Source organism: Homarus americanus, unplaced genomic scaffold (assembly GCF_018991925.1).
Source record: "Homarus americanus isolate GMGI-L3 unplaced genomic scaffold, GMGI_Hamer_2.0 scaffold15682, whole genome shotgun sequence".
Classification (NCBI taxonomy): domain Eukaryota; kingdom Metazoa; phylum Arthropoda; class Malacostraca; order Decapoda; family Nephropidae; genus Homarus; species Homarus americanus.
Window position 1 is genome coordinate 205,014 of NW_024752436.1, and position 27,988 is coordinate 233,001.

Genomic DNA, 27,988 nt, shown 5'->3' on the forward strand with positions numbered 1-27,988 from the left:
CAGAGGGCCATGGACCGTCACAGAGGGCCATGGACCGTCACAGAGGGCCATGGACCGTCACAGAGGGCCATGGACCGTCACAGAGGGCCATGGACCGTCACAGAGGGCCATGTACCGGCACAGAGGGCCATGGACCGTCACAGAGGGCCATGGACCGTCACAGAGGGCCATGGACCGTCACAGAGGGCCATGGACCGGCACAGGGGTCCATGAACCATCAAACAAAATTTCCAATTTAATTTGTGATGAATTCCAGAAGGAGTATATGGGATAAGTCCGGAAAATGTGACTTAAAATCAAGTTACTAAAGCCTTGTCCTGTACGCCTTGGAATTAACGCGTCAGGCACGTAGGTCTGGTATGGCGCCACTTAATATATACGGAGAATATAGGATAAGTTTAACTCTCCTTGTGGCCTAAGCATTGGTGAACTGGTTGAGGTATAAAAGAAAAGCTGCCTCCTCATTTGGGATTCGAACACTTGTACGCGCAGTTGGATTAAAGTCATAGTGCCACAGGAGAGCAGAACACTATGCCATGATGCTCCACAAAAGAGAAATTAGAGACTAACTGTATAGTGAAGTGGAGAGACACAGACTGTCAACAGGGAGCCACAGAGTGTCAACAGGAGCCACAGAGGCCAACAGGAGCCAGCAGAGGTGGCCAACAGGTTTCGCTGGGCAGACTGTCACTGGAGCCACAGACTGTCAACAGGAGCCACAGACTGTCAACAGGAGCCACAGACTGTCACCAGGAGCAAACACTGTCACCAGGAGCCACAGACTGTCAGCAGGAGCCAAACACTGTCACCAGGAGCCCCAGATTTTACCAGGAGACACAGATTGTCACCAGAAGCCACAGACCGTCACCAGGAGCCACAGACTGTCACCAGGAGCCACAGACTGTCAACAGGAGCCACAGACTGTCACTCGAGACACAGACTGTCACTGGGAGCCACAAACTGTCACCAGGAGCCAAACACCGTCACCAGGAGCTCCCAGATTTTTACCAGAGACACAGATTATACCAGAGCCACAGACGGTCACTAGAGCCACAGACTGTCACCAGGAGCCACAGACTGTCAACAGGACCACCAGATTTTCACCAGAAGCCACAGACTGTCAACAGGAGCCACAGACCGTCACTAGGAGCCACAGACTGTCACTAGGAGCCACAGACTGCCAGTAGGAGCCACAAAGAGACTCGGGAAACAAGAAATCCCCGGATGCCATGGTGGCTCACGTAAAGTAATAAAGAACCACAAGACAACATGTGGCCGCTGAAGAACATAATACACATGACACAGATATTTACTGCAGCAGAATCGCCATAAGAGTTTGGTAAGATCCACGGGGTTGAGGAGCCATAGTGAGCCACAGTGGACCATGGCCGTCATAGAAATCTGAGGAATTACAACAGATGGTAACAGGCGGACAGATCGCCAGAGACAACAACAATGAGTGAAGCCGAAAGTGAGTGAGAGATCCAGAGCTGCCGCGGAAGGTTGTCATGTGTCCAAGAGGATTCATGCGCCTCCGCCCTGCGTGACAACACAATAACAGTGCCCTCTATGTAAACACCTGATTGAACTACTGTCCTGAGATTAGGCAAACGCTGATTAACTATGATCAATATGTCCTTTTTTTCTTCATTTCCTATTTGTATTGCCGTTTTCGTCTCCTTAGATTATCTTTTCATTATTCCCTTACTTGTCCTCATACCTTCCTTTCATCCTTCTTTTCCATCTCCCTTTTCCCTCCATCACCTACTCTTCTCTTTATATACTACTAGCAGAATCGCTCATCCGCTAGGCCACGGTAGGACGCCACCCTCCGGGAGGCTCCACATTGTCTCACTGTTCAGTCCCCAAAACTTCTTCTTCCATCAATAGTTCATTAACGGTGTATGTAAGTTCCACTACAACGGTACAGCAAAGTATATTTTTTTAGCATTAAATTGTTATTATTTTATTGTCTAATCATTACTACATATAACACCACCCATCATCACTACATATAACACCACCCATCATCACTACATATAACACCATCCATCATCACTACATATAACAACATCCATCATCACTACATATAACACCATCCATCATCACTACATATAACACCATCCATCATCACTACATATAACACCATCCATCATCACTACATATAACACCATCCATCATCACTACATTTAACATAATCCATCATCACTACATATAACACCATCCATCATCACTACATATAACAACATCCATCATCACTATATTTAACATCATCTATCATCACTACATATAACACCATCCATCATCACCACATATAACACCATCCATCATCACTACATATAACACCCTCCATCATGACTATATATAACAACATCCATCATCACTACGTTTAACATCATCTATCATCACTACATATAACACCATCCATCATCACCACATATAACACCATCCATCATCACTACATATAACACCATCCATCATCACCACATATAACACCATCCATCATCACTACATATAACACCATCCATCATCACTACATATAACAACATCCATCATCATTACATAGCAACACCATCCATCATCACTACATATAACAACATCCATCATCACCACATATAACACCATCCATCATCAATACATATAACACCATCCATCATCACTACATATAACATCCATCATCACTACATAACAACATCCATCATCACTACATATAACACCATCAATCATCACTACATATAACAACATCATCACTACATATAACATCATCCATCATCACTACATATAACACCATCCATCATCACCATACATAACACCATCCATCATCACTACATATAACACCATCCATCATCACCACATATAACAACATCCATCATCATTACATATAACACCATCCATCATCACTACATATAACACTACCCATCATCACTACATATAACACCATCCATCATCACTACAGATAACACCACCCATCATCACTACATATAACACCATCCATCATCACTACATATAACGCCATCCATCATCACTACATATAACACCACCCATCATCACTACATATAACACATCCATCATCACTACATATAACACCATCCATCATCACTACATATAACACCATCCATCATCACTACATATAACACCATCCATCATCACTACATATAACACCATCCATCATCACTACATATAACACATCCATCATCACTACATCATAATCACTACATATAACACCATCCATCATCACTACATATAACACCATCCATCATCACTACATATAACACCATCCATCATCACATATAACATCATCCATCATCACTACATATAACACCATCCATCATCACTACATATAACATCATCCATACATATACACCATCCATCATCACTACATATAACACCATCCATCATCACTACATATAACACCATCCATCATCACTACATATAACACATCCATCATCATCATCACATACAAACCATCCATCATCACTACATATAACACCATCATCATCACTACATATAACACCATCCATCATCACTACAGATCTGTAAAGTAGTTTCCGAGATTCTCGTGCAGACACACACACACACACACACACACACACACACACACACACACACACACACACACACACACACACACTCACACACCGCACACAAAGATACAAACAGACATATTTCTTTGTTTTATATAGATAGATTTCACATTTTGTCTGCTTCTCTTTTAGTCTTCCACCTTTTTCTCTCCCTCTTTTTCATCTTTCTTTCGTTTTTTTTTACATCATCGGTTATCACTTTCCTTTTTTGTCTTATCTACTCCTCCTCCTCCTCCCATTCAATCTCCTTTCTTATTCATGTTTTGTTTCTATTCCGTCCATTTTCCTATATTTCACGTCTAATTTCATTTTTGGGGGTAAATTGTCATCTTTCTTTCATCTCTTCTCTTACTACTATTCCATCTGTCTCTCTCTCTCTCTCTCTCTCTCTCTCTCTCTCTCTCTCATTCCAATAATCTCCTTTCTCTAATTTCGTTTCCAATCCAATCCCATTTCCCCTTATCACTCTCTACCTTTCTCTTACTCCTCTGTCTTCTCCTTTAATCCTGTCTTCACCCCACCTCTCTCCTTCTTCCCCTGGGCGTAGTCAACACACTGAGGCTGTGTATTACAATTAGGATACAGGACTGGAAGGTAGTGTCGTGTCCCCTTCCCTTAAATTAGTCTCACAGGGAATGTAATGACTCACTTAATGGCGCTATTTTCACCGGTTTCTGCCACTGCCTCAGATTCTCCAAGATACGTGGGTTATTTTTTTTCCCCCCGTGAATAAGTATGAGAGAAGGTATTTGTTTACGAGAGACTCAACGCAGTTTTGGTATCACTGTAGCCATTTTCCTTGGGACGGGTCTTCATATGAATCTGTTAAGGGAGATTTTATTTTTTTACTGATGAGGGAATTCCAGATACGTACTTCTGAGTATCCGAGTCGAGTCCAGGTTCTCAGGGGGTTCTTCAGATGGATTTTTCACGTCTCTCATGACACGAGAACGCATTTAACTGGCTACTCTGAACCACCTGAACCACTCTGCATAAAGTTGATGGCAAGAGGACGACAGAATTATACTGAATATAAAATATTTATTTACCTCCGCTGGGAAAATATCAACGAACGAGTTTTTGGTAATAAGCTGACAGTGAACAAGTAAAATAATTCTGTACTTTGTGTTCTTCCTTCAATACATGTTTTACAATGAAGTAGATGACTCTGTGTAAGTCGAATACACATGGAAGTAAGGAAGGAACAGTATATTTGTATGTTAGATGAGAGAGAGGGAGAGAGAGAGAGAGAGAACACCGATGTGGATGTCCTGACTACCCAGCAGGTCTCTCAGCATCCAGAGCTGACCCATCCCAGCTATCCTCCCTACCTGGATGAGGTAGCTACTGCCATCAAAATGTGAAAAATAACAAAGCCTCAGGACTTGATGGAATCCCAGCCGAGGTGTATAATAAAGCAGGAGAAAACCCCCAAAGCTTTTATAGACGCCTTTTTGGCTGCCTATTAAAATTCATCGTCATTGTGAGGCAATTTCACGATGGCATGAACGGCAGGTCCTGCACAACGGCACCCAGTCTGACTTCTTCCCCATCCAAACGGGGGCAAAATAAGGATGTGTAATGGCACCAACTCTCTTTTCCACTTTCTTGGCTGCCTTCTTTACTCGTGCCAGTGCCAATTTAGCTGGCGGTATGGACATCGAGTCCCGGATGAAGAGTCTTTTCAACATCAGACGACTCCAGGCAGGAACAAAGGTGTCGACAGCTTCTATTACTGAACTTCAGTATGCAGACGACCTCACTCTTGTCGCTCACACTGAATGCGACCTACAGGAGATCCTGAACACCAACGCAAATGCGTATGCACACTTTGGCCTTGAGGTAAATGTACCTAAGACTCAGATCCTCTTTCAGCCTGCCCCTGGTTCAGCCACACCTCCACCATCCATCCAGATTAACGGTACAGCCCTCTTCAATGTTACCCACTTTCGGTATCTCGGTTCCCACCTGTCCACCGCCACAGACATCAATGAAGAGATTCAACATCGGATCAGATGTGCATCTCGAGTCTTTGTCAGACTCCGTACCCGTGTCTTTGGCTGTAAGGAGCTGAAATTATATACAAAGTTGCAAGTATATTGAACAGTGGTCCTCCCCACCCTGCTATATGGCAGTGGGACATGGGTCACATACAGAAGGCACCTCAGGCACTTGTAAACTTTCACCAATGTGGTCTACATTCCATCCTCTGAGTTCGCTAGGAAGACAAGAGAACAATTGCCAGTATTCTCGTTGACAACTGTAGGAGCATCGAGGCTACCATTATCCATGAACAACTACGCTGGAATGACCATGTTACCCGCATGGACTACAGTAGACTGCCAAAGCAGCTACTTTACAGTCACCTAACGAATAGTAAACGTAATGGCCAAATCGACCCCCTCACCTGGGAGACGATTATTCCACAACGTAACGCTTGGAGAAGCACCACACAAGAAGGTGTCAATACTTTCGAGTTTGCCCGACTGCATAACGAGGCACACACGCGCCAACGCCGGAAAGACACTGCTGCCGCCCCTCCCGATCTAGACGGAGCCATCCACATGTGCAACATTTGTGAACGGCCCTGCCGGTCCCGTATCGGCCTCTTTAGTCACCTCAGAACTCACCAACGAAGGTGACATCCTTGATAACTCATATCATTGCATCATAGTTGGGAAATCGTCATACACGATTCGGAGTGACAGCAAAGTAGTAGTAGTAATAGTAGTAGTAGTAGTAGTAGTAGTACTTATGAAGAGAAGACCAAGTATTGAGTAAGGAACGAAGTTGCAGTGGAAATGGAGGGGCTATATACCCAGAAAGCAGTAGTGTGTGTGTGGAAGATCAGAGAGCAACTTTTTAGGGAAGGTTGTGCTGTTGATGGGTGTGTTGGATGGTGTGGAGCGACAGAGGCGTACCATATGGGGCCTCATTGTGGGAGGAATTACCATTGCGGAACACATCATTTATAGCAGCAAAAACGAATAATTGACAAATGCTCTTGTTTTTAACCGAAAAAGTAAACGAAAGGTAACAAAAAACAGTATTTTTTATATTAGATGGATGATACTCAGCTGTCAATATATTGCAATATAATTATTATTATTCGTTGAATTAATATATATATATATATATATATATATATATATATATATATATATATATATATATATATATATATATATATATATATATATATATATACGTTCTCTGACGGTAGACTAACTGAACCAGCACTATGGTGCTACTAATTGCACAATAAACGAGTACATAGAAAGCAAGCCTGTGAGAACGTGAATCAGCACACAACACGACGTACACACTTAGAGATAAGTACACTCATACAGACACTTACCCACACACACACACACACACACACACACACACACACACACACTTACACACACATATTTACACACACACACACACACAGATATAGAATAACCAAGTTTGTTATCTAAAAACAGTAATCCATCAGCAGTGTTAGTGTCCAGTGACCCGGGAGCGTCATGGTGCCCGGGAGGTAATTGTTACTACGAGTGAGTCTGGCTCCTGACACCGTGACGTCATCCATGGCGTCATCTGCTATCATGCTCTCGTGTGTTATATTAAGATGTCTTCCTTCCCACAATGGCTTTTACTGCATTATTTATCCGTATATCATCTATTTATTATGTTGTAATTTGATATTTGTGTTGTTTTTGTTGACTTGTATGTTTATTATAATTTATTTGTTTGTTTGTTTTGGTTTTTGTGAGGGGGAGTGTGCCCCTTTAATCATATATAGGCGTTTCTTACAGGGGGGGACTATGATGAAAGAAGTGACACGTTTATTTTCTTCATAGTTATCTTTTCGCCTTAGAATACGTACACCATAACTTCTGCGGGTCAATATTTGATAACTTTTAACACTGGAGGTTGACACATATGGTATTCGATAACGTTACCTTCAAGACAGACCTTTTAAAATTATCCCTGTGTTATTGTGGTAAAATATAGTGTTAGAATGGGGCTAAACTTCTGACTTGTAAGAAAATTAAGTAAATATTTAAGTGTGAATTGTCCGTCGTAATATATGAGTAGTGAAGAATTATTGTAGAATATTACCCCTAAGGAACAAGATGGTCAAGTGGATACAACACTCACCTCCTCACTTAACAGTTGCCGGTTTGAGTCTTGCGGCGGATGACTGAATGAGGTACCCCTAGTCGACCTAGCTGCATTAAGGGGGCATAATTTCACAGCGAGGGAAGTGAAAGGTTGTATAGCACAGTGCCGGCCGCCTTGTGTACACCAGGCTTAGTGTTGTGTACTATATCCATACTGCCCGTGAAGGGCCATCAAATTCTCTCTCTCTCTCTCTCTCTCTCTCTCACACACTGGCTCACTAGGGTAGACGCAGCATCACCAATTATATGATTAAGTCCCCCCTCGTGTCCTGATTATGAAGGAGACATGTGTAATGTTTTGTGACTGTGTTTACATTGACCATGTTTACTCTCTCTCTCTCTCTCTCTCTCTCTCTCTCCCTCTCTCTCATACGGGTAATATGATACTTGTGCGTGATGTTAAATTATTAATAATGTATTATGTGTTGATTACTCATATACCGTACAACTGTGGTACTCAGTTTTGGTTCGCCTCATGTTTATAAGCGTCATTTAGTCACGATAAGCAAAGAAAATATTATTGGTGTTTAATTATATTTTTATCTTATATGTAAGATTATTTAGTCATGGTTTTACTTAATATACACAAGACTTTATGTTAAGTTGTTTAATATCAAGAAAATATTTTATCATATTTGCGTAAGTTCTGTGTGATGGTTTGATACTACTTAAGGGTGCTTAAGTTAATGTTTATAAGAGATATTTTATATTACCTTGATGATAAAGTGGAGTGTCAAATAGAGAGAGAGAGAGAGAGAGAGAGAGAGAGAGAGAGAGAGAGAGAGAGAGGGGGGGGGGGGTCATATCCAACATGTCCACAACTTCTTTCTCAAATAAAACTTTTCTATTTTGCCTCAGAGTCAATGATGGTGAAGTACCTGAATTTGGGTAGAAGGCGTCAAATAGCGGCGTGGAACAGGATGTGTATGTCAGAGTTGTGGTTGACTGAAGAGAATACCAACGTTACTCTTAGGATCCTCTAACACACAATACCATCTCACCAAGTCACACAAAGCTCACTCGACAAGGAACAATCACACGAACAACAAAAACAAGATCATCACAATAATGCCGATCACGTACAGTACATGAAAGTTTTATTAATAGCCCAAGTGTGTGTATGTGTGTGTGTGTGTGTGTGTGTGTGTGTGTGTGTGTGTGTGTGTGTGTGTGAGGGACGTACATTAACCCTGTTTCATTAGATTCAACTAGATATTAATAATGTTTACGTACAATAACCAAAGGCTAATGGTCTCTAAATACAGCCAATTCTTCCTCACATTACCAAACTGTTTCCTAGACTTTATCATTCATTAATAAACAAGTCTTAAGGTTCTTACTCAGCCAATATGACGAACAGAGATAAACAACACGAAACAGATAAAAGATCTAGTGTAGAAAATAAGACCAAAACAAACAGACATTAAAAGATTAACAGGAAATGTATATTGAAAACTAAGGGATTATAAAGAAAAAAATAACTAGTGAAATAAAACTAAAAAAAATATATTAAAGTGTGGAAATAAGAAATACAAAAAGACGAGGAAGAGAAACTTTGAGAAAATTTATTAGAATGTGGAAGTGGAAAATAATAATAAATAACGAAGAAAAACAGTAAAAAAGGTAAAAGATTGTGGACATAGTAAATAGAAATAAACAAGAAGAAGAAACAGAAAGAGGATCTATTTTAAGAAAGGTGCCTAAGATGCCCGAGCCTAGTGAATGCCTTGGACGGTTCCTCTATTTTTATGGCAGCTAAGAAAACAATAAAAACGCTCTACTGTGAGAAATATCCCGAGGAAAAAGAGAGAGAGAGAGAGAGAGAGAGTTAATGAGTAAGCTTTCTTTGTCATATAGAAAACGTTAATTATACTCATTATTCAGTAACCCCTTCCCCTAACACACACACACACACACACACACACACACACACACACACACACACACACACACACACTACATAAAAACCGAGATTCCGTGTAAATATATAATAACGTATTTATATAATGATATATGTGTAACTAAAGAAAAAACACATCGTAGTTTAGTGAAGAGAATAAATTGAGTGACTTGGCGCCACCTTGATAAGTCATGGTGGTTTCATCTTTAAAAATAAACAATAATTATGTCATTCCACCAGACACTTGAGGCGTGTGGAGGACCACATGGATCACATCTTCTATAATAATGTTACAAATATTCAGCGACCAGGAAAAAACATTTAATTTTTCATATACGAATGTAAGAAAAATAATTATATATAAAATAATGAAAATAAGATGTTGTAAAGTGATATACGATCTCTTAAGCCAATTTTATAACAAGTGTTTATAAGAGGAAATTTAACCCTATTTCCAGATATGTTTCTGAAACTACCATTCATCATTATAATTTCAGAACAAACTTTTCTGAATACACTTGTAAGAATAAATTAAGGTTCTACGGTTAAAATAGTAAACAAATATTGAAAATAAGATATGAACAGAGTTGTCGTGGCTTAAAATCATTAAATCAAGGAAGACAATTCTGGCGGCAGCTCGGGGTGTTGGTTGTGGTCAGTTGCCGCCAACAGAGCGTGCGTGGCCGCCCACTACCCAGCCACAGGCCAGAAATCTTAATTAATCTCTACACGCATCTCCTCCACGTCCTACAACATAAACCGTAACTCACGCCTGTATTTTTAACATACAATGTCGTTTGTTACATCAAGGGCCTCGTTTCCTGTATTACGCTGAATTCTTTAAACGCTTGGGAAATTACAGCTTCTGTAGTGTATTTCCGTTTTTTGTATCTCGTCTCCGCTTCCTGTATTACTAGTTCCCACGCACTACAAATTGTGTAACTTTGGTGCAGTATTTAGCATTAATTGTATTTCTTCTTCTTTATTATTATTATTATTATTATTATTATTATTATTATTATTATTATCAGTAGTAGTAGTAGTAGTAGTAGTAGTAGTAGTAGAAGTATTAGAAGTATTTTACTTATTATTATTATTATTATTATTATTATTGTTATTGTTGTTGTTGTTGTTTTAAAACCCATAAGAGCATCTTTCGTCACTCGACCCAAACCGTGAAATTACAGTAATTCAGTTGTTTGTGTTACATTTCACGGTCGACACGTGCAAGATATTAAGAAATAACATGAAGTAAAACAAACACACACACATACAAACGCTGCAAATATTAACAGGCCAGTGATGACGTCACATCGCGTGCTGCGGGGAGGGTCGTCTGCAGACAACCGCTTGTTACGGATCACCAGAAACACCAGTTATCTCGTTGGTGTAATTAATTTGTTGCTTAACTTTAATGTCAAGTTTGCTTTTGAGACGCATAGTGAAGCACATGGCTCACTTCTGCTGTTTATTATCATAGTGAAGCACGTGGCTCACTTCTGCTGTCTTATTATCATTGTGAAGCACATGGTTCACTTCTGCTGTTTATTATACATAGTGAAGCACATGGCTCACTTCTGCTGTTTTATTATCATAGTGAAGCACATGGTTCACTTCTGCTGTTTTATTATCATAGTGAAGCACATGGCTCACTTCTGCTGTTTATTTTCATAGTGAAGCACATGGCTCACTTCTGCTGTTTTATTATCATAGTGAAGCATATGGCTCACTTCTCCTGTTTTATCATACATAGGGAAGCATATGGCTCACTTCTTCTGTTTAATTATACATAGTGAAGCACATGGCTCACTTCTGCTGTCTTATTATCATAGTGAAGCACATGGCTCACTTCTGCTGTTCATTTTCATAGTGAAGCACATGACTCACTTCTACTGTTTTATTATCATAGTGAAGCACATGGCTCACTTCTGCTGTTTTATTATCATAGTGAAGCACATGGCTCACTTCTGCTGTTTTATTATACATTGTGAAGCACACGACTCACTTCTACTGTTTTATTATCATAGTGAAGCACTTGGCTCGCTTCTGCTGTTGTATTATACATAGTGAAGCACATGGCTCACTTCTGCTGTTTTATTATACATAGTGAAGCACACGACTCACTTCTGCTGCCTTATTATTATAGTGAAGCACATGGCTCACTTCTGCTGTTTTATTATCATAGTGAAGCACATGGCTCACTTGTGCTTTTTTATTATCATAGTGAAGCACGTGGCTCACTTCTGCTGTCTCATTATCATTATGAAGCACATGGCTCACTTCTGCTGTATTATTATCATAGTGAAGCACATGGCTCACTTCTGCTGTTTTATTACCATAGTGAAGCACATGGCTCACTTCTGCTGTCTTATTATCATAGTGAAGCACATGGCTCACTTGTGCTTTTTTATTATCATAGTGAAGCACGTGGCTCACTTCTGCTGTCTGATTATCATTATGAAGCACATGGCTCACTTCTGCTGTATTATTATCATAGTGAAGCACATGGCTCACTTCTGCTGTCTTATTATAATAGTGAAGCACATGGCTCACTTCTGCTGTCTTATTATCATAGTGAAGCACATGGCTCACTTGTGCTTTTTTATTATCATAGTGAAGCACGTGGCTCACTTCTGCTGTCTTATTATCATAGTGAAGCACATGGCTCACTTATGTTGTTTTATTATCATAGTGAAGCACATGGCTCACTTCTGCTGTTTTATTATCATAGTGAAGCACATGGCTCACTTATGTTGTTTTATTATCATAGTGAAGCACATGGCTCACTTCTGCTGTTTATTATCATAGTGAAGCACATGGCTCACTTATGTTGTTTTATTATCATAGTGAAGCACATGGCTCATCTATCATGGCTCACTTATGTTGTTTTATTATCATAGTGAAGCACATGGCCTCAGCTTATTTGTTTTATTATCATCAGTGAAGCACATGGCTCACTTCTGCTGTTTTATTATCATAGTGAAGCACATGGCTCACTTATGTTGTTTTATTATCATAGTGAAGCACATGGCTCACTTCTGCTGTCTTATTATCATAGTGAAGCACATGGCTCCACTTCTGCTGTCTTATTATCATAGTGAAGCACATGGCCACTTCTGCTGTTTTATTATCATAGTGAAGCACATGGCTCACTTCTGCTGTCTTATTATCATAGTGACACATCACTCATGTTGTAGTAAAGCACATGGCTCACTTCTGCTGTCTTATTATCATAGTGAAGAATGGCTCACTTATGTTGCTGAAGCACACTTCTGCTGTCTTATTATCATAGTGAAGCACATGGCTCACTTCTGCTGCCTTATTATCATAGTGCACTTTTGCTTATTATCATAGTGAAGCACGCATGGCTCACTTCTGCTGTCTTATTATCATAGTGAAGCACATGGCTCACTTATGTTGTTTTTATTATCATAGTGAAGCACATGGCTCACTTCTGCTGTTTTATTATCATAGTGAAGCACATGGCTCACTTCTGCTGCCTTATTATCATAGTGAAGCACATGGCTCACTTATGTTGTTTTATTATCATAGTGAAGCACATGGCTCACTTCTGCTGTCTTATTATCATAGTGAAGCACATGGCTCACTTCTGCTGTCTTATTATCATAGTGAAGCACATGGCTCACTTCTGCTGTCTTATTATCATAGTGAAGCACACGTGGCTCACTTATGTTGTTTTATTATACATGGGCATACTTCTGTTTATGTCATGTGTTTTTGTTTGCTTGTTTTCTCTCCACAACGAGAATCATGAAAACAAAGACGTGCAAAATTTGTCAACAGATGTAAATGTGTCCGTAAAAGAAGCTGTACTAGAGATGACTGACCTAACTACAGAGCCGATACGAGTGAATTGATGACGTTACGTGAACACAGCCTTATGATACAGAGTCGAGACATTGTTAAATTCTATGTCCACTTTTTTTTTTAATGATGCATAAATTTATTAAAAGTGGCAACAAAATTATGGAAAAGTGGCAACAGTTTAAAAGAAATTTACGGCGACGAAAATACGTAAGAATTAAGTACATAATTATGGTACAGCTGACAGCTTAGTATTATAAGTCTAGTAACATAATAATGGAAGAACGGACGAAATACGACCATTAAAACTGGCAAAATGACTATGGTAACGCTGATAGAAATTATGTTAAAATAAATACCAAAACGATAGCAACATAATCAATATAATCATAAAAGAGACTCAACAGAATACCTCATACAGGTTTCAAGCATGACAGTTATGATAAATATTATCGCGTGTAAACGGCTTAACGTCACACAACACAGTTACGATGCGTGACCAAGACCTTACTTCCCGTGCATCCTCTTCAGAATTTTCTTGATCCAGTTTTACGTAACACCCAGAGGATTCAAAAGTAATATTAATGCCATTTATCTATACAAAAACGATTCACAAGTCACCCCTATACTTTTTTTCAGGTTTACTGTAGTTTTGAATGGCTTTACAGTACGTCATAAGGTGAAGGTCGTGTAGGTGGGAGGTGAAGGTCGTGTAGGTGGGAGGTGAAGGTCGTGTAGGTGGGAGGTGAAGGTCGTGTAGGTGAAGGTCAGGTGAAGGTCGTGTAGGTGGGAGGTGAAGGTCGTGTAGGTGTGAAGGTGGGGGATGAAGGTCGTGTAGGTGGGAGGTGAAGGTCGTGTAGGTGTAGGTCATGAAGGTCGTGTAGGTGGGAGGTGAAGGTCGTGTAGGTGGGAGGTGAAGGTCGTATAGGTGGCAGGTGAAGGTCGTGTAGGTGGGAGGTGAAGGTCGTGTAGGTGGGAGGTGAAGTCACGAAAATAATGTTAATCAAATTTTAATTATAATATGAACTCAACCACGGCCTTCACACTAATGACTAAATCATTCTCACTTTTTTTTTCGTACAATTTAGCAACAAACGTTTCTATCATCATTCACTATAATTCTAAATGTCCTCAGAAATTCCCATTAATAGTTAATATAAAACCAAAACACCTGTAAGCGAAAATATATCGTACTTGGAAGGTGTTCTTACCGTGATGGGACCAGACCAGAGTTGTTGACATAATGGTCAGTGAGACATTCTATCCAACAGATCACATCCCGTTGGTCTAAAACATACAAAGGTTTAATAATATTACCTCAGATTGTTAATCAAACACTAAGATGTCTTACTAACGATACATAATACGACCTAAAAAAAAATATTTACCATAATACGTTATCTAATGAACAATAGCACACCAAACAAATGGATTCAGAAATATGAAGGTTTTAGTCTAAAGTTGCATAGGTAATGGTGGTTGTGTTAATGTCCTTGTTACTAAATAAATTTGTAACTTTTTTAGATATAATTTAGTATTTCTCCCACTTGGTTAAAACTTTAAATATAATTTATGGAAGCTTTGTTTGTATAACTTACCGATGTAGGTAAATCACTTCACGGCGTCGTTACATAAAGAGATTCATTAATACTGAGTAGTTTCGTCTATATCAATTAATCAAACAGTAAAGATATCATCATCATCACGTCTGAGGGTTGGTGACCACGGCCCTCCGCCCTAAGCATCTGAGGGTTGGCGACCACGGCCCTCCGCCCTAAGCATCTGAGGGTTGGTGACCACGACCCTCCGCCCTAAACGTCTGAGGGTTGGTGACCACGACCCTCCGCCCTAAACGTCTGAGGGTTGGTGACCACGGCCCTCCGCCCTAAACATCTGAGGGTTGGTGACCACGGCCCTCCGCCCTAAACGTCTGAGGGCCGCCATACCGATCCTTCCAGATGATTGTGTGTCACTACAGGGACCACAGTTTTTAATATCATTCATCTATCTCAGTCTCTGCTTTCCTCTGGCCCTACTACCATTAAATTTAGGCTATCCATTAATATTTCTACCATTATCTCCTCATCCCTAATTATATCTCGCCCGTATAAGGTTCCTGGGTTCCGATTTGAGTTCCACGGAGCCTCGGGAGCTAACGACAAGGTTTCCAGGGATCCATGACGGCTTAAGGAAAATCTGGGAAGACTGAAATAGATAAAGTTATATAATTTATTCTGCCATGAGATGCAGTAAAGCCAACCTTCCCCTTGAACAAATGATCTCTGTTCTTCCTCACTCAACTCTAGCCAAGTTTATGTGATGTAATGTTGAGTGAATTCCATTGATTATGTCATTATGTGATCATTAATAATAAGAGTCATAATTATGTGACTAGTCAACAATTAAAAAATAAAGAAGGATGTTCTCTTCCATTCCCATTACCATTCGTTTCACTTTTTATCATTTTTAATCCGGGTTATTGGTGAAAAAAAATAAATGAGGTCCATGGGGATTTTTCAGGTTCCTCGGGGAGAGAACGGAGTAAAGTTAAAGAAGAAAAAAAAGTTATTAAAACATTGATTATAAGGAATAAACGAGAGTGAAATCAGTTGTAATAAATAATACTGATTTCACACACAGACAACGAAAACTGGGTCCTAAGATTCGTCATGGCAGCTTATGGTAATGGTGAATATGCAGAATCACTCCCATGATCATAAACAGCCAAAGAAAACAATACTCACTGTAAAACCATGCTTGCACAGCTGCATGACAAGTGTATGCTTAGCTGCAGCACACACACACACAACGGCAACGTACGAAGTCAAGCGACATGAGTAGTACGCTTCCGGCAAACGGCCAAATAAACATAGAAATTATACATGGAATGACAAAGTATGATAATTACATCTAAATTCTGAAACACTTAATAGAATACCAACAAATGTTAAGTGTACCTCTCTCTCTCTCTCTCTCTCTCTCTCTCTCTCTCTCTCTCTCTCTCTCTCTCTCTCTTACCCCCTGCACGTTTCTTTGTCTTAGTGATGAAAACAGCCGATAGCCCATCTCCTTCCCTTCTTCCCTCCCACGATCATAGTAGGGGGCGGGAAGGAGAGGTGGTGGGGGTGAGTGGAGGGGGAGCACAACATCCACCGCCCGCATATGGAGTTGTCCTGGGGGGTGGAGGGGGTGAGGGTGTGGAGGGGGTGGGGAACGGAGGAGAGGACAGCGTGTATAGTTCTTCCTGGTGGGAGATCAATTTGTCTATACAGTATTTCCTCATAACAAAACTTCCTTCTAACACCAGAGGGACAAGACACTTCAGGGTAATGTTATTTGTTATACTCATATATTGTGTATCATTATAAATCATAACGGTTAATTTCGCTATGATAATTCTTTATGAATATTCACACTGTTTTATTCATTTTGTGTTTGTGAGGAACACTGATTCAATGAGTGAAGTTAATGAAATTTTTCAATCTAATTATTTGTTTCTGTGTGAGGTTTTCGCTGTCTCTGTCCGGACTGAAATGATTATTTGCCTTGGTGTAGAAGTTGCCGCTGTCACCACAGTAAAATCGAGACCGGACAACTCATCAACTGCACTGGTTATTGAATTTACACCCACGCCTTCAATCACTGTTCTGGAAGCAACCCGCCTAAAGATTCTCCCCGGTGAGAATCGAACAGATCGTACTAGTAAGATAAGTTTGGTAACCACTCCGCCACGCCAGATGTCAACGTCTTTAAATCATAAACATAGGTGATTATTGTAATTATTTCTTGGTGAAGTTCATTTTAGCGCGCTATTGATATATGCTTCACCAAATCTGGACAATGAAAGATATATATATATATATATATATATATATATATATATATATATATATATATGTGTGTGTGTGTGTGTGTGTGTGTGTGTGTGTTATCAACACAAGGTGGCCAGACAGTCGCTCTCAGCAGGTACAGGACAACACCTGCCCTTAACAAGGGAGATCATCCACTGGAGCCTTAAACACAGAAACGGACTAAATAACGACCTCATTGATTAATGATATGGGTAAGTTTATTAGTGGCCGGGAAAGATATGAGTAAAATACTTAACGGCGTCAGTTATTACTCCGTAATTTCATTCCTCCAGAAGTATTTCATATTCCGTAATTCAGATCCAGAATCTCATAATTCACTAAAATACTCAAACACAAGTTTGGTCAATTATTTAGAAAATGTAGATTTAAATTTTTTTCCGGTGTGTATTGTTGTTTCTCGACCACAACCTTGACCTGTCAGTAAGTCTGTCTCTCCTGCTGGAGACTATAGGAGGAGGATCTACCGGCGAACGAGACCTTTCTCCCTCCCGGTAAAAAAGTATAAATATCCGTCGTTGATAGGAGGGTCAGCCGCCTGTAAAAGACGGATGCCAGAGATCGCATAGCGTCTAGGTTAGGCCATACGTTACTCTGTATCGTCTATAATGTTATACATACAAATTTTAATCCATATACAAACATGATAATACGATATACTGCATGATGAATTAGCGTCACGTATCTATTAAGGAATATAAATACAACCTTAGACCTCCCCACAGGGCCACCGTCTGGCTCTGTGAGGGTCAGGTCGAGGCTCACCCGGGTAGAGTGCGTTATTAGTGTGTATATCCCACCCGGGGGGTTAAACCAAGGTCAGTGCCCATATTGTGTAAATTAGTGTGTATATATTCCTGCCAGGCTATTGGAACAAGGTCAATAAGCGTACAGTGTGTATATATTCCTGCCAGACTATTGGAACAAGGTCAATAAGCGTACAGCGTGTATATATTCCTGCCAGACTATTGGAACAAGGTCAATAAGCGTACAGTGTGTATATATTCCTGCCAGACTATTGGAACAAGGTCAATAAGCGTACAGTGTGTATATATTCCTGCCAGACTATTGGAACAAGGTCAATAAGCGTACAGTGTGTATATATTCCTGCCAGACTATTGGAACAAGGTCAATAAGCGTACAGTGTGTATATATTCCTGCCAGCTATTGGAACAAGGTCACATAAGCAGACTATTACAGTGTGTATATATTCCTGCCAGACTATTGGAACAAGGTCAATAAGCGTACAGTGTGTATATATTCCTGCCAGACTATTGGAACAAGGTCAATAAGCGTACAGTGTGTATATATTCCTGCCAGACTATTGGAACAAGGTCAATAAGCGTACAGTGTGTATATATTCCTGCCAGACTATTGGAACAAGGTCAATAAGCGTACAGTGTGTATATATTCCTGCCAGACTATTGGAACAAGGTCAATAAGCGTACAGTGTGTATATATTCCTGCCAGACTATTGGAACAAGGTCAATAAGCGTACAGTGTGTATATATTCCTGCCAGACTATTGGAACAAGGTCAATAAGCGTACAGTGTGTATATATTCCTGCCAGACTATTGGAACAAGGTCAATAAGCGTACAGTGTGTATATATATATTCCTGCCAGACTATTGGAACAAGGTCAATAAGCGTACAGTGTGTATATATTCCTGCCAGACTATTGGAACAAGGTCAATAAGCGTACAGTGTGTATATATTCCTGCCAGACTATTGGAACAAGGTCAATAAACGTACAGTGTGAATATATTCCTGCCAGACTATTGCAACAAGGTCAATAAGCGTACAGTGTGTATATATTCCTGCCAGACTATTGGAACAAGGTCAATAAGCGTACAGTGTGTATATATTCCTGCCAGACTATTGGAACAAGGTCAATAAGCGTACAGTGTGTATATATTCCTGCCAGACTATTGGAACAAGGTCAATAAGCGTACAGTGTGTATATATTTATATAAAGCGAGAGAAAAATGCACAATACAGAAACATCCCAGAACTCATTAACTTCCTTAATCTAATCAAACAGAATATGAGAATGCTTTAACCGTCTCCGTGAAGGCGAATCTTCCTTACGTTATTAAAAGCTTGACAAACGATTCGAGCAGATGAGAAGCTCAGGGCGCAAATATGACTTTTGATCTGTGCATAGAAATTAAATAGGAACACGAAGGGACTTTTCCTCCGTCGTTCTATTGTTTTGCTTATTTCTACCACCCCCCACACACACACACGTCAGTATTCAGTCATTACGAGGTAATTACTCTAAAGTATTGAAGAACTTTTATCCTCCACTTACCACTTATCCGTTTGTAATCGTATCCCGTTTTGTCGACGCCTAAAGATTATACCCCACAAAAACAACTCTATAATCGGAAATCTTTGACTATGCCCTAAAAAAAGAACTCTATAATCTGAACTCTTCGACTTTGCCTTAAAAATCTGTATAATCTGAACTCTTTGATTATACTCCACAAAAACAACTCTATAAACGGAACTCTTTGATTATACTCCACAAAAACAACTCTATAATCGGAACTCTTTGATTATACACCACAAAAACAACTCTATAATCTGAACTCTTTGATTATACTCCACAAAAACAACTCTATAATCTGAACTCTTTGATTATACTCCACAAAAACAACTCTATAATCGGAAATCTTTGACTATGCCCTAAAAAAAGAACTCTATAATCTGAACTCTTTGATTATACTCCACAAAAACAACTCTATAATCTGAACTCTTTGATTATACTCCACAAAAACAACTCTATAATCTGAACTCTTTGATTATACTCCACAAAAACAACTCTATAATCTGAACTCTTTGATTATACTCCACAAAAACAACTCTATAATCTGAACTCTTTGATTATACTCCACAAAAACAACTCTATAATCTGAACTCTTTGATTTTACTCCACAAAAACAACTCTATAATCGGAACTCTTTGATTATACACCACAAAAACAACTCTATAATCTGAACTCTTTGATTATACTCCACAAAAACAACTCTATAATCGGAACTCTTTAATTATACACCACAAAAACAACTCTATAATCGGAACTCTTTGATTATACGACTATAAATACATTATACCATCTCCGTAATCGGAATTCTCTCATCTTACCAACCACGATAACAGCCTCAGTGTTGTGCCTCTTTGACGGAGCTGAGACGAATCCCACAGGAAATAAACATTAGATTACGTTGTTGGTCTGGCCTTGGTAGAGTCGAAATACTGTTTATCATTGTTTGTATACCTGTACTATCTATGTATATTGTATGTATACCTGCACTGTGTTCATGCTTAACCAATATGAACTTATGTGATGAATTTACTCTCTATCTATCTATCTATCTATCTATCTATCTATTTGTCTGTCTGTCTGTCTGTCATACCAACAACATCGTATTTTCACGACCACATTTCATATCACCTATAACCGGCTCCCGCGTGTATCTCTATAATCATAAAAGTCTTCAGGAAAATCAATAATCTCACCCATATAATCATCAACTTGTTACCGTAACCTTCATAGTCACTAAGATAATAATTATACATTCATTGTTCTATAATATCAGAATAATTTATATAATTTCACAAGCATGCTATATAAATATAACGTTTTCCTCCTAAGTTCAGAATTTGATGAGTATAATTTGATGGCATTTTCACGGCTAGTTTTTCCTGATAGTTCAATAATGTTGTTTAAGGAGATATTACCCACAGACAAATCTAATAAAGATCCACATTTTGTAAAGGTCTTCAATATGACACAAATACATAAACCAGATTTGGAAATTACATGATATAATGTTACCGTTGAAATCTGACATCACAAACAGACATCAAAACATATTTAAATGAAACACTAATAATTCCCTGGAAGCTTGACAGTATCTACGGGTGGTGTGTGTACAGTACAGTCCGCCTCAGTATGTGGCGTGGAGAGAACAGTCACAGAGTTTTAATCGACACCTGTACGGTATGTTATGAGACGTTGGCAACTTTCCACCTACCCCTCCCATACACCACCTCCCTTCTTCCCTGTCTGCCTCCTTGTCTGCCTCCCTCCCAGCCTGCCTCCCTCCCTCCCTCCCTCCTTGCCTCTCTCCCTGTTTGCTGAATTTGTTTCGGTCATAACTGTACATTGATGGTTGGTGAACTTTATTTATTATTATTGACTATGTCAGAATAACACCATTAAAAACAAAACAGAAACAATTATTTGAGTACATTATTGTTAAACTCCCCCTGACCCGACACGACCCTCAAGTAAATGTAAAAATGTTGTCAAAAATGTCCAGGCAATTTTCCCCCTACTGTACATAATGGGAGGAACTGAATAAATAAAAATAATGAAGACAATTCCTAAAAAAACAAACAATAATAATAATTACGACTTAGTTTACGCTGATTAATTTCCCGTAAGAACACGGTACACAGATACACTGATTATTATCATTGTGTTAACGACTAGAAAAACACCGTACAGTCTTGTTTACTGTGTGTGTGTGTGTGTGTGTGTGTGTGTGTGTGTGTGTGTGTATTTTTTAGAGGAAATAAATTTGGGCTTCCAATGTATTTACACTAAAGATTCCATCATAAACATTACCATATATACCATTAAACCATTATCATATACAGAGTATACCATTAAATCATTACCATATATATACCATTAAACCATTACCATATACACCATTAAACCATTACCATATATACCATTAAAACATTACCATATATACCATTAAACCATTACCATATATACCATTAAACCATTACCATATATACCATTAAACCATAACCATATATACCATTAAACCATTACCATATACACCATTAAACCATTACCATATATACCATTAAACCATTACCATATATACCATTAAACCATTACCATATATACCATTAAACCATTACCATATATACCATTAAACCATTACCATATATACCATTAAACCATTACCATATATACCATTAAACCATTACCATATACACCATTAAACCATTACCATATATACCATTAAAACATTACCATATATACCATTAAACCATTACCATATATACCATTAAACCATTACCATATATACCATTAAACCATTACCATATATACCATTAAACCATTACCATATATACCATTAAACCATTACCATATATACCAGTAAACCATTACCATATATACCATTAAACCATTACCATATATACCATTAAACCATTACCATATATACCATTAAACCATTACCATTACTCGGTTAGTCAAGGGGCAAAAAACTGAGAGCAAACTTGGCTACTTGCTAGGAGAGGTGAGTCAGTCCGAGTGCTAGGTTAGGTTCGGTTAGGTTAGGTTAGGTTAGGTTAGGTTAGGTTAGTTAACTGGTCTATATTAATGGGTGTCTTTTTTCACTTCATATTTCCAAATAAGTGAGAACAAATCAATATACTTAATCACTCAAGATCTGTTTTAGGTTTTTGTGACCAGAAGCTGGTTTAACAAGGAGAAGGTTTGTGGTAGATGTAGTTGACCAGAAGATGGTTTAACAAGGAAGAGGTTTGTGGTAGACGTAGTTGACCAGAAGATGATTTAACAAGGAGGAGGTTTGTGGTAGACGTAGTTGACCAGAAGATGGTTTAACAAGGAGGAGGTTTGGGGTAGACGTAGTTGACCAGAAAATGGTTTAACAAGGAAGAGGTTTGGGGTAGACGTAGTTGACCAGAAGATGGTTTAACAAGGAGGAGGTTTGGGGTAGACGTAGTTGACCAGAAGATGGTTTAACAAGGAAGAGGTTTGTGGTAGACGTAGTTGACATGTACGGTGTGTGTTAATATTAGAGGCGGGCACCAGTACCTCTATACACCGTGACCCATACTACACCACCACGCTATAAAACAATAATATTCATATATTTTATACCCGAATCAACTGTAAACATGTATGACGAATTTACTCAATAAATCAATATATATCTATATCTATATCTACTGTGTATCTATATAGTAATAATAATAATAATAATAATAATAATAATAATAATAATAATAATAATAATAATATACTGAGAGACACACGTTGTACAGACAGCTCGCGGGGGGGGGGTCAACACCTCACATCAGAGGGTGGAGGCGAGGACCACCCTATTATCCTCCATGGTGAGGACAAGGTCTTCCTCATTACCAACTTCTGTTACATACATACCCGGTACTGTATATGTACACAGCTTGGAAAATACGCACATGTTTACTGGTGAGCGTAATTTTAAAACGATTTTTCATGTTAAATTTGATTATAAATTAGGAGAGCAAACGATTATATATTAAAATAAAAATGATTACATCAATAAAATCGTCAAGAAATAAGTAATCAGTAGATGAACAAATATAGGTGTGAGGACCCGGTGTTCCAGCATGTGGCCAGCATCCTGCGGTCTTCTAGATATAAATAACAAGTGTTGGTACTTACCCAGTGTACCGTCGTTAAGTCGTGTCCAGAGGGAGTTCACACAACAGGGGAAGTCTATGTCTTACATTTTCTTTAACTCGTCTCGGGGTTGTAGACAGTATATTTGCAAGTTGAATAAAACTCTAGCAATGAGTAAACTTTTCTATCAGTTTAATAGTAGCAAACTAAACAAGAAGTATTTAAATATATATTATACTTTCTATTTATGGCACTTTATTGTTTGTTTATATTTTTTCTTGTCTTGTACTAGTGTTTAACCTGCGGCAGGTGTTAGAAACACAAAGATGTAATAATCCAGAATTTGTAGTAGCGGTGATGCGTACTTCCCTCCACAGCGTACCGACCCAAACTGACCTCATGTGTCGGGCCAGCCCAGACCCCCAGTAGGGAAGGGCGCCGCAGTTACCACCTACCATTTTTGTTTTCCCTTTTATGCCTTAAGATTACTCTTCAGTCTCGTATTTTGTTGTAAGATTTATCTCTCCTTAATGTTATTTATTAAATTATTCTTAAACAACAAGCATCCGGAAGTATTTCGATCAGAGAGAATAACCTTAAACGTGCAGCGCGGTACAGTGAGGGATGTGGCCATACTGTTTGGCACATGGCACCGGCCTTATAGCATCAAGTCTGCTGTGTTTTGTCGTGAATTTCATTCTTATTTTATTCCCAGACGATCCATTCCTAATTTTAAACCACAATATAAGATTTCAGAGTAATACGCAACCAGTAAATGATATGTGGAAGCCGTGTTTGTGGTGAAAACAGCGCTAAACATTGGGATGGTGAGAACGGGAAGCGGGTGTTTTCCCCTGTCGCCACCGGGCCAAATTGGCACCCGGGAACTGCACGTCTATTCCTGGCTGTCTGGCCGTTTAGTGCCGCAAACACCCACGGAGGAAATTTCTGACGATTTTCGCAGTTTTTGCGGTTTTCAGCATTACATTCTCGAGGTGACGTGCAGAATTAATGCTTTAAAACAGACTGTAACTAACTTGTATTTACTAGCGAGACACTGACGAGCACGGTTCCCTCCCACAAGAAGAACAAAAACACTGAAGTGAACAACAGGAAAGAGACAGACGGACAGACAGACTGACAGATCCTAGGAACACAAACACGAGAAAAAACACCAAATTACTTCAATCTATTGCAACCTGTGAACGTGGGTGTGTGAGGAAGGTTTATACAGGATGGAGATAAATAAATGCGAAAGTGAAAGAGACGGAAACAATAAGACTAAACAGAATAAAGGAAGGTCCAATGCAAGTGTGTGTGTGTGTGTGTGTGACTGTGTGTGTGTGTGTGTGTGTGTTTGTGAACATACGCTTATGACTGTATGCGTATGTCTATGTTTGTGTGTGTGGATGCGTTTGTACTCATGAACGTGTTTATGTTTTTTTGTAGAATTCATTGTAAAAAAATAATAGTAAGATATCCCTCCCTGAACTTGGTACACACGAGGACTTGCTCATGGTATTACAATGAGTGACGCAACTACTGAGCGGAGACGTGACACTCGGCAGGCTCTGGGGTAACTCATGATAAAAGTGTCGTTTCCCGGTGGCGGAGGTGTTTGTGCTCCGGACATCTGCAGTTAATAAAAAAAATGGCGGGAAAGATCTCGCCGGAAGTACATTAAAATAATTAATCAGCTTATTAGATACATGTAAAGTTGTACATCATGGATTCCTTTCCACAGGACAAACCACTTACTGTAATGCGGCTTTCACTGTTTTGTACCAACACGTCCTTACACTCCTCCTACAAATGTGTGATGCAAAAGGCGGAGTTTGTCAACGAGGTGGCGCAGTTGGCTCCTGCAGCATCATGCCCGAGCACCCCGCCTGTGCTCGCCCGGGAGTTCCTGGTAAAACGTGGAGGTGACATGCCTCCCTCACCTAATTATACTTAAATATAAACTTACTTCTCGCGAAATAACATATATTAGGACAACATTTCGATGACACGAGCACCATCAGCTAACTACTACGGACACACTGAATGTGGCTGGGCGGTAAGGAATAGGGACCGTGTCTGTATACTGGGTGGCGTTTGTTGCGAGCCAAGATAGCCAAGCTGAAAGTCACTATGTTGACAAAGATCAATTAGGAGAAATGTGCACGTATGAGCGTCTGTACAGGAGTTTATTAATAGATTCGCGTCGTCTAGTAATGAGTCCCTGCTTACTGTTTGAAAGACAATGCACAGGAGTTTAACAAGACAACATTTGCAACAATCATTTATGATATAATAAATAAACTAGTGGAATTTAATCATGGATATAAATACGACACAATGTTTTAGAGTTAGTTAACGCTGCCTTGTCCATCCTATGACACAGCATTGTATTGTATGTCGAAAATTTGAAAAAAAAAAAAAAAAAGCATTCTAGTAACGTGTAGACTTATTTTAATTTTTATTTACTCTGAGTCTTGGATGCCATACAAGATTATAAAATTAAACTATGACTTCACTCATAAAATGTAATTAATATATTCCGGGAAAATCTGAGTTGTTTCCTGTAATTTTCATTGTTCAACCTGCCACTTGTTATATGTTGAACAAGAACAGTTCAACAAAAATGTTTATATCCAGTCATGACAACTTAACACTAAGCAGAGAAGTTGTGTAGAGTGAGATAGTGAATCTATTGGTCTTTTTATTGGGTAGATTAACATAACTTTTTATTTCTCAGCTTTTTCGATGAAATTTATTGATTTGCTGCGTTCAGTGAGGGTTTTTATGTGTTGAAAGGCCAGTAATTATAAACATAAGTCTTAATGAACTCTTTTTCACTGCCTTATGGTACTCCACGAGTCTCCACCCGATAAATATTATGATCCTTGACCCTTCGATGATGACCTGAGAGTTGCGAATGAAGGACCTCAGCCAATTGCATCTCAGGTACTCACGCCATGAAGTAAAAAAGGTAAGCATGAACTCAACATTGCAGAGTCTCAATTGTTTCTCTTACTATTGACAACACAACATACATACATTGTTTCTCACTTTTGATATATATTTTAATTTTTTGTATTTATTTATGGTTCTTTATTATTATTATTGTTGCAGTATTATTATTATTATTATTATTATTATTATTATTATTATTATTATTATTATTATTATTATTATTATTATTATTATTATTATTAGTAGTAGTAGTAGTAGTAGTAGTAGTAGTAGTAGTAGTATAATTAATGTTATTAATATTATTATTATTATTACATTTTCGCCCACCAGGCCCCGCTCTGGGTCAGTGCTCGGGTGGGCTAATCCCCGTAAAAAAAAAAATTAACTGTTTCCCATTTGGATGTAATATTATTAACTTCTGCACTTCGTCTTGCATAGGATGTAAGGGGAGTGCCCTATAAACTAGCCCCTGAGCTGCGTGGGTCAACTGTGAAACCTGAATGTCAGAGTAGCGATGACGGACGCACTAGTAAACACAGTTCCCTGGGGACAACAGAATGGATCATTATATGAGATGGTCACACTAGTCGATGCCCTGTGATTTTGGTCTAAGATGAAGATGATGCTGTGGAATGTTGAATATTCTCATAAATTCCAATACTCGAAGTTATCAAAGGTTTATTTGGTACATTCCAAAAATCAATAATCGTACGAATGTTTAACTCTTGTTTGTTATCATTCTAATTGTACATGTAATATTTGAAGAGGCGAGCACAGTGTAGCAGTGTTACATGTTGCGAGAACACACACGTCACCGGCCCCATATGTGAGTGTCTATTCAATATTGGTTCGTGATGACCTGAGATTAATGGAGGGCACGGTATCTGACACGGTATCTGGCACGGGCCTTGATCATATGACAGCTCGTTCTGTCCCTGTTATTTGGTTTAACTGTGTTTTAACCCAGAGAGAAACTATGTAATCGGTTATGACGTATTTTGTGTGAAAGTGTTTCTGTTTGTGAGTTCACTTAACCTGTGTTAATTACTGTACACATTATTTCCCATCTGTTTGTACTAATTCAACGATATTATGTAATTAAACCAATTCTGGTATTCACTTGGGTCTTACCTGTAACATTGGATTGATTGAACGGTAAATATATCAGAGTGATCCATGAGTTAGTTTGCTGAATTTGAACTGAAATTTTTTTTATATATTTTTGCCTTACCTCCATGATG

General features: G+C 39.0%; 1 protein-coding gene across 4 annotated transcripts in view; it reads right to left on the reverse strand.

The window, feature by feature from the left end:
• LOC121855089 (irregular chiasm C-roughest protein-like) overlaps window positions 1-24,169 on the reverse strand; it is a 222,377-nt gene extending 198,208 nt beyond the window's left edge. For all 4 annotated transcript variants that reach the window (XM_042349917.1, XM_042349919.1, XM_042349918.1 and 1 more), the window contains exon 1: window positions 23,832-24,169. The gene's annotated coding sequence lies outside the window, so the exon portion shown is untranslated. The remainder of the gene's footprint in view (window positions 1-23,831) is intronic.
• Between the last annotated feature and the right edge of the window lie 3,819 nt (window positions 24,170-27,988).